The sequence below is a fragment of the Larus michahellis genome, chromosome 11 (assembly GCF_964199755.1).
Source record: "Larus michahellis chromosome 11, bLarMic1.1, whole genome shotgun sequence".
Classification (NCBI taxonomy): domain Eukaryota; kingdom Metazoa; phylum Chordata; class Aves; order Charadriiformes; family Laridae; genus Larus; species Larus michahellis.
In genome coordinates, this window is record NC_133906.1 from 13,289,701 (window position 1) to 13,302,296 (window position 12,596).

At 43.6% G+C, this 12,596-nt stretch overlaps 1 protein-coding gene across 8 annotated transcripts in view; it reads left to right on the forward strand.

The window, feature by feature from the left end:
• Positions 1-2,176: 2,176 nt before the first annotated feature.
• SHROOM1 (shroom family member 1) overlaps positions 2,177-12,596 on the forward strand; it is a 40,307-nt gene continuing 29,887 nt past the window's right edge. For 3 of the 8 annotated variants that reach the window (XM_074604256.1, XM_074604262.1, XM_074604265.1), the window contains exons 1-2: positions 2,177-2,194; positions 2,520-2,660. The gene's annotated coding sequence lies outside the window, so the exon portion shown is untranslated. The other 5 variants (XM_074604263.1, XM_074604257.1, XM_074604266.1 and 2 more) reach the window with 3 other exon arrangements.

Consider the following 12,596-nt stretch of genomic DNA (forward strand, 5'->3'; position numbering starts at 1 on the left):
TCCACAGTAATCAGGTTTTACAATGTCAAATAATTCAAAACTTTCAAGTTACAATTGTCTCAGTTCCTTGGACAAGGGAAAACCCTGCATGAGGAGGATATGCCCAAGAGGGCCTCTTTCTTTGTTTACACGCCCGCCGAGGTCCCCAAAGCACCAGGATGAGGAAAGATCGTTCCCTGGTGGTTGACTCCAGTGAGGAAGGTGAGAAGGGGGAGGAGATGAGCGTTGTGTTGTACCGGGCAGCGAGGAGTGCTCAGAAGAGAAATACTCCTCCTCCACAGGTGTCTCCCGCTTTCTCTGTACCTGAAGACACTGGTCTCTGAACCGCTCCCCATGGAGTGGAGTTGGCTGCTGCAAAGGCAGGGGCTGGCATATTGTTATGTTTTACTCTCCTGCCAAGGGCACAGCAGTGAGTCAGTCAAAAAGAGAAAAAAAACATTGCCTCTGCCTCTGCCTGCTTCACTAAGGCATCCGCGTCTAAAGTACTGGATTCCCACTTTACAAAAACATACATTATAATGGTGCCTAAAGTTAATGTACACTTCCATTATTCACAATAGGTGTCGGCGCTTTGTGCTAAAAGATCTAGCTATAGCTGGTCCAGTACTCAATTTAGTTCTACATAGAATTTCTAGATTTATGGAAATAAATTCTAGATTTATGGAAGTATCATTTTACTAAACATTTTAATAGCTCGTGCATTCTATATAATGAATTAGGATGTTCTGACCAAAAGTGAAACCTCATCGCTGGTTTATTGTACTATTTATATGTCAATAAAAATAAGTAACTCTTTCAAGTGTTACAAAATACTAGCTGACAGATGAAACAGCTTGGTCTGAGTGTGGGGTTTGATGTACAAAGATACAGCAATAAAAATAAACGTAGTGGCTTCTCAGAGGATGCCGAGGAAGGTGGTGCCAAGCTGGAATGGTGGCACATTTCAGAGCTCCTGCTGCCATCCCTTTGGGCACGTCACCTTGCTGTTACCTTCTGTGGCATTGCTGTACACCCACCGCTGAATAACACTGAGGAGAAGTGACCTTGTGAACACTTTACACAACTAGAAATAATAAATGTTCTTGACAGGGTAATCAGTTGGTTCATTTCCTACATGAGTTTAGTGGCTTTATAGGCAGCAGCGTGAGAAAAGTTTTATTTCGTCCTGTTGTGAAAACAAATGATTAGCAACCAGCAACCTGTGGCTTCCCTCTGCCACTGAAAATGAGCCTCTTTTTCCCTTTGCTGGGAGACTGCTGGTGGCCATTGGGATATTGGTGTGGTATCTTTGTCAAACCTCTTCAGCTTTACTGACCTGAGGGTACACACTTCTGGAGTGCTCTCTTAGAGTGCTCTTCTGTATCAAGAGTTTGGTTTATAACTCATTCACACGTTACTGTTCATCATCCATGTGATGACTGGGGAAAAATGTAGATACTCAGTGCTAAAGTATGGCACTCACAATTTTACCTGCTAAGCAAATATCCCATGGGAAACTAGTAGGTTTCTCCTTGGTGTAATCAGATATTCTTTTAAAAAATAATGAGATCTCATTCTCTGAAAAGAAACAACAGCTGCAGAAAAGAGCTACCGAAGGTAGCAGAGAAAGTTCCCAGAGGGGCCCTTCAAGAGAGGGACACCTCTATTTATGTTATTTCTCGGTTGTGTAGCATCTAATAGGCGTATAGCAAAAATATCAGAGTTAAAGTTTTGGTATGCACTATCTGCAAAGAGTAAAATCCGTGACATTGACTTTATGTAGATCTTTGAAAAGCCATTCTAGGGAAAGTTTTGTGCATGCTTACAAACACGGCTGCCCATGTGGAACCTGGATGAGGTAGTCTTTTAATGTAGTTAAGTATTTATGGAAATGAAACTTCTGAATTGTGTAAATAGAACTGCTGTTTGTTTGCACGTGCTGTTTCTGTTACAGGGAGGTGCTATACACACATCCATAAAATGTGGCTTTCAGGCCAAGTTTCAGAATCCATTTAACCCAGTCTGAGGCTCCCACTATCAGGGGTGAGTTTTGCCTTTTCCTCCTTGGCTTTTAGCCTTTTTCCGTGTGTTGGTGGAACAGTTTTCACCTGGGCTGTGAGCTCAACGACCAGTTCTATCATTCCCCAGCTGCACGCTCAATATAAAGCTGTGGGGCAGACTGGTATGTGTTCTGTACTAAGAAAGAAGGTTGGAGGTACTGGCCTGCTGCTTTTGAGAGCATCTTGTAGTTAGCTTAATTTGGGTATAATGTGAAATTACACAAATGAGAAAATGTAAATGAGCAGGTAGAAATTAGTTGGGGTTTTTTGTTTGTTTGGGTGGTTTTTTCCCCTCCTCTTCATGATTCCTTAATCCTGCCTGTGTGTTTATCTCCTTTCCCTTTTTTCAGAAGGGAGAAGAAAAATATTTGGAACGAATATTTAAAAAAAACTAGGAAATTGGGGTCTTATATTGGATGCTCTTCCTCTTGTATTGGTGTGGAAAACTGAATTTGCTAAGCTTGTTATTATCACTTTCAGCCTTCCTGGTGTATTTTCCTGCCTGGCAAACTCTTGTTTACAAACTGGAGAGCAAAGAAAACCCTGAGGGATAAAAATTGTGAAAAATGGAGAGCCTGCTGCTGTTACCTCAAACCTCACCTCAGACAGCGTACAGGGCAGGTAAGTTGCTGTATAATCAGTGCGATTTCAGGGTGGCTTGTTTGTTTGTTTGTTTTTCAGAAATGTTTTCATTGTTCCTAAATAAAATAACAGTTCTGGCTATTCTTGCAGCATCTCTGCCGTAGGGTTCAGTTGTGGCTGTAAGGTAGGAGTTGGGGAACTGTGTCTTTCTCATTTTATTGAGATCTTGTTTATTTTCTACTACTATCTGATATGGTGAAGATGCAAGCCTTTATGTGACCCTTAGTGAGAAAAAAGGCTAATTTAGCTTCTTAAAACTGCAGGGAAATAAATTACAGAATTAGATTCTTTCCCAGTCTCTCCATTCTTATGCTTCATACATGGATACGCTCCTGGTGTGCGGCTATGTGTTTGGTTTATGGTTGGACTCGGTGACCTTAAGGGTCTTTTCCAGCCTAAATGACTCCGATTCTCTCCTGGAGCTGGTCCTGTGCCTCAGAGCCCTGCGCTGGCGGCGAGCGCTCGCCCGCCGTGGCTCAGAGAAAAGCCTCTCCCCCGCCGGCAGCTTCAGGTTCATTACCCTGACCCCACCTCCGTGCCTCCCCCTGGGCAGGGCAGGGCCCTCCCCGCTACCTTCCCGGGATACAAGTAGCCCCGGCAGCGGCGGGGGCTGGGCGTTTTGCCCGCGGTGTCCCCGCGGGAGGCGGAGCTGGCGCGGCCGGCCCGGGGAGCGCCGCGGGGTCCAGGTAAGCCCGTCCCGGGGGATGGGGGATGCTCGGAGACGGCGTTGTCCCCGCGGACCTGGCAGAGGAAGCTACAGCCCGATGTGACGAACGCTGGCGGTGATGATCCACGTTACAGAAATTACACTGATTGCTTCTAATTACTGTAACTGTGCGCGCCCAGCTGGAGGCGAGTGGCCTTTGAGAAGGTGAATGGGGGTTGCGGAGGTGGAGGGCTTTGGGAATGCTGGGGGGGAGGGAGCCAGCGAAAGTTCGGGGAGCTCTTTGGAAGCCGCACAAAGCGGCGCTTCCACCAGCCTGGGATTGGAACGATGGGGGGAAACGCGTGTGGCCGGCGCAGCCCCCGCCTGCCTTCAGCGGTCCCGGGTGAGCGGGGGGGCGGCGGGTCCCCTCGGTGTATTGCCGCGGGTCCCCTCGGTGTATTGCCGCGGATCGCGTGTGCGGTGGTACAGGCGCGCTGCCGGATAGCATGCTGTTGTCTGCTAAGAACAGAAGAGTTCTTAAAAATTATTTTATCTCAGCTGGTATTATTTCAGTGGTAAAAAGCATTCTTTCAAAGTTTAGAATATGTGGAATTACAGTGCCAAAACAGTTTTGTCATGTAACAGTGTGGCTTATTTGTGCTGTCTTCAGCAGGAGGGTTTTTAATCTTTCTAGAATTTACAGAATCTGAGCTACATAATTATTTCCTGCAAAAATCACAGGGGCAGTAATTGCCTGGACCCTTCTTTTCCTGTTGTGCAAAGACCTGTTAATAGGATTCTTCTCTCAGAAAGAAAGGTCTCCGTAGCAGCATTTAATGTCAAGAATGAAGCAGTGTCAGGTAGAAACTGAATGTATTTCAATGCAGAAGCATATTCTAAAAAATTCCAGACTTAACTTTAGAGTGTTTGGTGTTTTGCAAAGTATTCTTGACGTGATGTATTTAAAAAGTAGAAACATCTCCAATTGGTATGCACTGATGTGTGAAAATTAATGAGAAAACAGCAAAATTAAAACTTGAAAAACAACTTGAGTGTGCATTTAGAAAATAGAAATCCAGGTTGAAAAAATTAGGGGAGAGAAAGAAAAGTATTTTCATGTGGTAGGGGGAGGGAATCATATAAGATTTTCCAGCCACTTACAAATGGTGAGAGACTATGCAAATGTATTTATTTATTAATTTGCCTGAGAGGGTTCTGGTATGCTCTGATACTGTCTCTTGTTTGGCCTTATTAGTGCTAAGGTGCAAGTCCAAACATGCCAAGGGCCACATTCATACTCCCAGAGCTACTCGGGCCTGTCAGGGTCCCACTGGCTGCACGCACACCCCAGGGCAAACTGTGGAAACCACATCCAAGCATCCAGTGACAGAAACTTCAGGATGTGGCTGGAGAGGGGCTGGGGAATGGGCCACCGAGGTCCCCTGCCTGGCCAGCCCCGACACAGCCTCTCCAGCCCTGTCTCTGGCTCAGGGTGAAGGAGCGTAGCTGGTCCTTCTGCCTGCTACCAGGTGTTCGGTACTTTCAGTTTTAACCCACTCATTTCCTCATTCTGCCTTTGCCAGAGTTTTTCATCTGGGAATTTGCATTCCGGTTGGTTCCTTTGCCTAGAATTTTGGGCAGCTGGGGACAAAATGAATCCTGTATTTCTAAGAACAAGCTGAGGGAAGAAAAAGATGTCTTCCCTATTTTCAATGCTTCTGACCTGTCACTGAAGAACTCTTGTTTCCCACGCTTTGGAGAAGGGAACTAAACTTTGTTTTGCATGAATTTGCATCAGGGATGTGCTTTTTGTTGTTCCCTCTGAAAATCTTCCCAAGTCTGGCCAATTAACAAGTCTCTGAAAAATGTACATGCTTTGATTTTATATTTTTTTTTTAGTAATTTAAAATGTCTGAGGATTCTGTCCTCAACATGCTGGAATCTCCAAGAGCTTCCAGCCGTGGCTGGGCTGACTCTGTGCCAGTCCCAAAGCATAAATGAAGATACTGCCTTTGACCTGTGGCTTCAGATGATAAACCAGATTGTCACCACTGTGGCTGGTTCCAGTTGGCCTTGGCCAGTTTGGAGCTAAGAGCTGGCACTGGCTGAGCCCTCTGGGGTGGCTTGACAGGAGACCTGCTGGCACGAAACAGGGAAAATGGATTTGTAAAATAATTGAAGGGTGGGGCAGGCACAGAAGTGGAATAGGAGTGCTGCGAGTGTGTGTTTAACATAATTTTATATGTATAGAATTTTAATACCGAGTAAACAAAAAGCAAAGGAGAGGTGTGGAAAAGGAACTAATTGTAGTTAGTTCTTTGTTTATAATGTTTTCCTAATCTTAGTTATTAAAATGAAGTTTTAATTTCTTTAGAAGTTTTTTGCAAAGGAAAACTTGTGTTAGAAATATCATTGATATCAAATTTGACTATATCTCAAACTTTATGCTTTGAGAAGTTCCCTCTAATTTCTGCTACCTGGGTTTTCATCTCTTTGGTGTTGTGGTATCAGCTCGCTGGACAGCACAGCAGGTATCATCCAGAATACTGTGGACATCCACACCTCCACTGCTTGTGCTGGAAGTGTTGGCCAAGTGCAAGGCCGTGTGATTTCAGTGTCTTCAGGTGATTCCAGTAGCGGAGCGCTCCCCAGCTCAGGTGCTCGGTGTTCCCTGCCTATCACCCTGCTGTGTTTCAGCGCAGGTTTTTGCTCTTTTTTTTTTTTTTCAGTGTACCATTTGCACACTCCAAGGAGCGAGGGCAAATGTAAACTTCCTTTAAACAAGGGATTTATTTATCTCAAGTGTATGCAAAAGATTAATTGCTGTGCATATCTCCGGCGCATTCCTTTGGGTCTGACTTAGGTCTGATTCAAAACAGCAAAATCAATGTAAAGGTGCATTTACTTCAGTTGGCCTTGAAAAAGCTTTTTAAAGGATAACAACAGAACTTAATGTTGTGTCAAATTATGTCTGTCTTTAAAAATGAATAAATTTATTATAATCTGACAAGGGCACTTTCTGGTGACCTGGGAGATCCTTCACTATCAGGAGGAGGATGATTTTTATGGCTTAAGTGTTTTTAGTTTTTGGCATTGAACAATGCTGAGTGCTAAGGTGTGAGAATGAGCACCTGACAGTGGGACCTGGAGGTGAAATCGGTCATACCAATACTGAGGATGATGCTCCTGCTGATTCGGGGATTCCCTGTTCCTGTGGTTGTACAATGCATGTCAAGCCAGAATGGGAACCAGACGTTTAGAAAATTATGCCCAAATACAGTCTGTGCATCATCACAGATGACACAGAACTTATATTTTTTGCTCTGTGGGCATGCAGGGATGTAGACTATGTGTCTCAGAATGAGATTTATAATTTTTTTCTTATGCGGTTTAACAGAGTGCTTGTACTTGCTCTCAGAGATATGCATCACTCTATAAATACAAGCATGGCCTGTGTTCCTGCCAGAGCAGCAGTTGGCTCAGGGAGGCTTTGGGTACGGGGTAAAACATGTGCTGCTTCTGCCTCCTGCCTGTATGTGAAGTGACCCGTGTGCTGGCGGAGTTAGCCTGGGGATCTTCCATCAGCCTCTTGCTGTCCCCAAAGACTTCTCGTGTCTGACACTGGGAGGACTCACAGAATAAATGAGGAATGACAGAAGGTAGTCCAAGAATGAATACTTTTGGGCTACTGTGTAGGCATATGTAAAGTGTTTGAGCTTGGAAAATCTTCATAAAGTGAATGAATGTAAATAATCAAATGAACTGATCATAAGCAACTGTAAGTTAACAGACTGTTTAAAAACATGGACTTGTCAACAATGACATGGTCAAATCAAAGGTAGGCCAATGAGATGCTTTCTCTCTCCTTCCTCTTTATTTTTTCCAGCTCACCCTCTTTTGACAGGCATTTTATTTGCCTTTTTCCCTGTCTTCTGTGATGTGATGAGCTTCCATCAGCCCTCGGAGATAAACAGTAACAGTCCTGAGGCTGCTTTAACCAGGCCTTAAGTATCCTGGAGTGAAGTCTGTCAGACTGAGACAATGTGTGGACCTGTAATTTATTCTGCTTAGGAATCTGTACTTTCCCTGTTCAAGGGTGAGCTCATCCGCTGGGGTGGTAGTTTTCAGTAATGACCAAAATGACCAGCTTGTTTTTGGCTTTTTGAGCAAAGCCTCTAGCTTGCTTAGCAAGAATGTTCTTCCTTCTCACTAAGTTAAGAATACTTAATATTCCCTTGGTTTTATTAGTTTGATTTTATTTTGTGTCTTGAGCTTTGAGATTTTGTTCATTTCTCTTTTTGCCTGAGGAGCCCTTGTTCTGCTGGCTCTCGCCGTGTCTGTGTGCCTGGGCTGCAGCTCTTCCTTGTCGCTCTCTTACTTCCAAGCCCCAATCTCTTTGCCGGGCAAATCCAAACTCCCCTTGTTTCCCATCTGATCTTTGTCTTCATCCTCCTCCAAATGTGCATTTTTGGTTTTTTGGTGCCCCCCCCAATTACTTTCCTTTGTTGGCTCCTATTTCAACCCTCCTTCCTAGGACAGTTGTACCCATCGTTTTCCCTCTGGCCCACCAGTCCAGCCTCAACACGCTTTCCCTCTGCTATATTCCACCTGATTGTAACTCTTCTCTGAATTTGGCAATTCCTTTGCCCCACCTGACTGACAGAAGCAGCACAGAGGCGCGAGCACAGCCGAAAGGAGCTCTGGTTTCACTAGCTGTGGGCCGTGCTGGGCTTCCAAAAGAAATTCCAAGAACAGCCTTGTAAGCTGTGGATGGACTGCATGGAAACTTAAATTCAGTAGAGACTTGATGTATTAATGCAAAGGGATTGTTCTGGGGTTTAAATTCAGTCCCAAATTTAGATTACTTAGATTTCACAGATAAATCAAACCCAAGTACTTGGTGCAATGGCTGTTCCTTGCCAGATTTTTAGTCTGAACTCTAAAGGACAAGAGCTACTGTTTCATAAAGGATTGCCAGATATTATTTTTTTTTAACCTTGATAAGACAATGTATTATCTTGAGACTTGTTCTGAAACAGCTGGAACACTTCATCTGACAATTTAAAAAAAGAACACCCAAACCCTATGACCACATCTCCACCTGGAATATTCCCATCAAATGGATAAACATCTGTCATAATAAGTACCCACAGCAGGAAGCAGCACTGGTACACATAGGACCTTTCTAGAATACACAAACCTCTCTTTTTTTTTTTTATCCCAAATACGAAATGACATCTCTCCTCTTTGGGATTTTATTCTTGGTGCGGCATTCCATGTGTGGAGCTATATAAGATTATGTCTTGGATCTCTTCTGCACCTGTCCCTGTTACTAGACAGCCTTCTAGCTTTGAGAACAGGGAAGGAGGATGATCAGAATTTGAAAATAATATCTTTTTGCTATTCGTCTGTCAAGGAGTAATTATGCATCTTATAAACTTGCAGTCCTGGTTTGAAGTGAATGTTTCCTGTTAATTATTTTTTTATGATAATAATATAAATCAGCAAGGGTTTTTTCATTGTTTTTCTGAAAAAAGTTAGTCATATAAAATTACAAATGAGTATTTATTTTAGATTCGTCAACAAACTTTCCATCAGTTGTAAAACAAATGATTGAGATAGTAAACATACTCTTTGAGCTGAGTTTTGTGATAATCTTAGAGCCTGTAAAATTTAAAGGCTTGACCCAAGGGTTGTTTGTACTTTTGTGACTAATCTGTAGACTGTAAAGCTGATCGCTGGGTTTTTACCGTTCAATCTTTGAAATGGTCACGTCATGTTGCATATTTATTGCTTAAGTTGAATTTTGTGGTACCTACAATATCACAAGCCGTTTCTACAGGACCGTTTGTAGAAGGCTCAAGAGTGACTTTGTTGCATACCTCATACAGTAGAAATCCAAGCACTAGCAATGTAATGCTGCTTGTACGTTACTGACACTACCAGCGTTGTCCCGAGACATGACCAGTGTCTCAGTTCCCCAAACTGCCCCGTTCAGCTCTTCACCCAATCGAGCCTTTTAGGGGAACAGTATTCCCAGCACCACTAGGTCTGATTTAGGAGATTTATGCAAGCCCTAGGATGTGGTGCCCACCCCACTTCGGCACGCTCAGAACAGCAGCGATGTGATGATGGGATCTGGCAGAGCTGGAATTCTCTGCTCCCTCGACCACCGATTGCGCATCCCGAGCGGTAACAGCTTGGCTTGTGTTGGGAATGTGCGTTTGGTGGAGGCTGAAAGGAGGTCATCTGGGCTGATTCCCCATGACGGCTGTACGTGCATATTCCGCATTGCTGAGGGATTTAGACATTCAAGGGTCCTTCCAGCCTCAGATCGGATGAGCTCATACCATTTGTGGTTTTGTTGAATCCAGACATCGTGTGGTCTTTCTGTGTATGGCAAGTGTGGAGTTTGCACCTGTCCCAGCCTCCCTCTGCTCGTTCCCTCACCTGTCCCTGCTGCTGAAGACCATTTGTAGAAGAAGCTCTAAGGCAATTTAATTGTAAGATTGTAGGGGTAGGAGTGCTGTCCTCGCGGTCCCCTGCTTTAGCTACCTCCAGTGCTCTAGGAGACCTCAGGAGGAGTTAACTGCCCAAGGAAGCGTCCTGCTTTCAGGTGCGTTTTGCAGCCCTTGTGCAGTTATGCTGATGACCATCTCGGCAGTTTGGTGGTTCTATGATGGTTTTGCCTGTCCTGAATACCTTGAAATAAAATGTTTGATTCTGTGTGGAATTGGAATGTTTTATGTGGCACAAAACAAAAGCTTGTACTTTTAAGGTTGTTTTTTTTTATAGACAAGCTGAAAAAGTGATTTTGATATGAACTGAAGCAATTCTTAACTGATTCAAACTGAAAATATCTACGATGGGACAAAGCCAGAAAGCTGTTCCTGGCAGATCTCGGCTGGCAAGGTTCATGTCTTTGACGTTCTACTGGTGTGAAACTTTGAGTTTCTAGTCCCAGTCTCATGAGAATTCCCTGTGAACCCTTGACTAAAATAAGTGGTTTGACTGGAGGATATGACTCTCTCCATAAGCAGCATCTGTTCCTTGGGAAGCTCCAAGTGGCATTTCCCAGTGAGGGCTGAGGAGCCCCATGTATCGGGCAGATGCAGAACCATAACCAAGCTTAGAATTACCCGGGTGAGAGCGACACCAGGATGTACCAGTCCCTCCCTGCCATTCCTTTTGCACCAGCTGCTCTCCTTTTCCCTGTGGCACATCTCGCACACTAATGTAGAAGAGACACTTAAAATCCATATTAAGGCCCATGGTAAGTGGCACGGTTTTTAGAATTGCTTCTGTGGTATTTCAGAGGTGTCTTGGGGGGTGTTTCAGGAGGGTCAGTAGAACTTCTTGTAGCACTCTAAGGGAATGTGAGCTTGCATGCCTACCCTTGGGTCTCTCGGGCTTAAGAATCTGAGCCTATAACCTGAGCTGACCCCTGAAGTGCACCCACAAAGCTTGCCTGTTGCGTGATGATTTAACGCAGGAAATCTGGTCTGTCCGTAGAGCAGGGGGTTGCACAGTAGACTTGTTCTCTTTCCACTTTTGCCATTAACTGATTGCATGAATGCGGCTAAATCGTTGTGTAGCCCCAAGCCTGTCCATTGAATAACTTCTGTCAGCTCTTCATCTGAGAAATGTTGAGTTCAAAGGACCTTTATATATATTGCAAGTAACTTTGCCTATATTATATAAAACTGACTGGTAGAACAAGAAGGATTTGCTCATATTAAACAAAAAAGAAATGCTTTCCAGGTTAGTGAGTTTTGTTAGTGAATTGTCAGTTGTTAGATGAGACTAACGGAATTTCCCATTGTGTACCTAGGAAAATTGCTTCTTTTAATATATAAAACCAGATATAAAAAGCAGAGATCATGTGTAGCATCTTGTTTATCCACTTATAGGAGTTTCCAGAGCAGACGCCTTCTGTGCTTCCTGTTTTCTGTTAATAACTTCTTACAACTCTAGCACACGAAAAACATCTTGAAGCTTGTTCCTGGGTTTTTTCCATAGTGAAGGCTCTCACAAAAGCTGTTGTGAAATTTCCATTGTGGATAGCTTGTAGAATAAGGTCCTTATTAGCAGAAAAGGTTCATAGAAAAGAAAATGTATGCTTCCTAAAATACTAATCTTAAATGTAAAATGGCTCTCTGTTATTTTGTCATCCCAATGCCACCTGAAGTTCAGGGAGACTCCAGAATTTAAATGATTAACTGGTATTTCCAGACTGCTGGCCAAATGAGTGCTTACCAAATGTGAAGTTATGTGATTAATGAGCCAGGTTTGCTTGGAGACCTCCAAAACTCTTTTTAGTGTTTGATTATAAGAATAATATTGCTTTTACTTGTGAAAATACATGTGCTCAAGTTGCCTTGTTGGACAGACTGATTTTTTTTTTTTTCAAAAGCTGCGTTCAAGAGACGTTAGTTCAGACCCTGCGGGTTTTATACATCTATAAGCTCCACTGCAGTAAACGCACGCATGTGAGAAAGAAATACCTGTTATCAGTCATTCTTCTGAACTGAACTTGCTTAATGCCCAGACCTTCATGTTCCATATCTCTGTTGACTGTGTGTAATTTTGGCCTTTAAAAACCGCAAGCTGCTGGCCTAAGCGCTGGCAGAGTCTGTGGCTTCCTTCGCTGTACGTCGGTTTATCTGGGAGCGTGGCAGAGCCGCCCCGCGCTCTATCTGGAATTTAATCGCCTAGTGCTCCTTTTCTTTATGACATCTAATGGCTACATTATTTATTTAGCCTCGCCATAACAAAGCCAGCATTGTACTTGTGTGTTGTGAGAGAAAGCAGAGAGCCTGACGCTGCCTTTGCCGTGTAACTGGATCGACATACCACCAGAAGCCCTTGATATTTATTTATTTTTCTTAGTGCAGAAAGAGAGGAGCACATACCTGATGACAAAAGCAGGCAGCAGCTGGCATTTCTGCTCTTCAGCTGGACCCTTGTCCCCGGGGAGCCATAATGTCCCTCTCTTCTTACTTTCTCACATTTTACAATGCTTAAAAGGTAAACAAATAGATCACAGTCTCCTTGGGAGTTGTTTATTAGCATCCTGCACTGCTCTTTAATACTTAGATATGTGTGTGACTCCTGAACAAATTTTTTAAATGTAGTGACAAATCTCCTTTAAATATGAGTTTTATAATAGTCTGTGGAAAAAAAAAAGAGAACTTACAACTTCTGATGAGTGACACATTCCTGAAACAATGCCCTGTTTCTTTTTTTTTAATGCCCTTTCATTTAGCCGG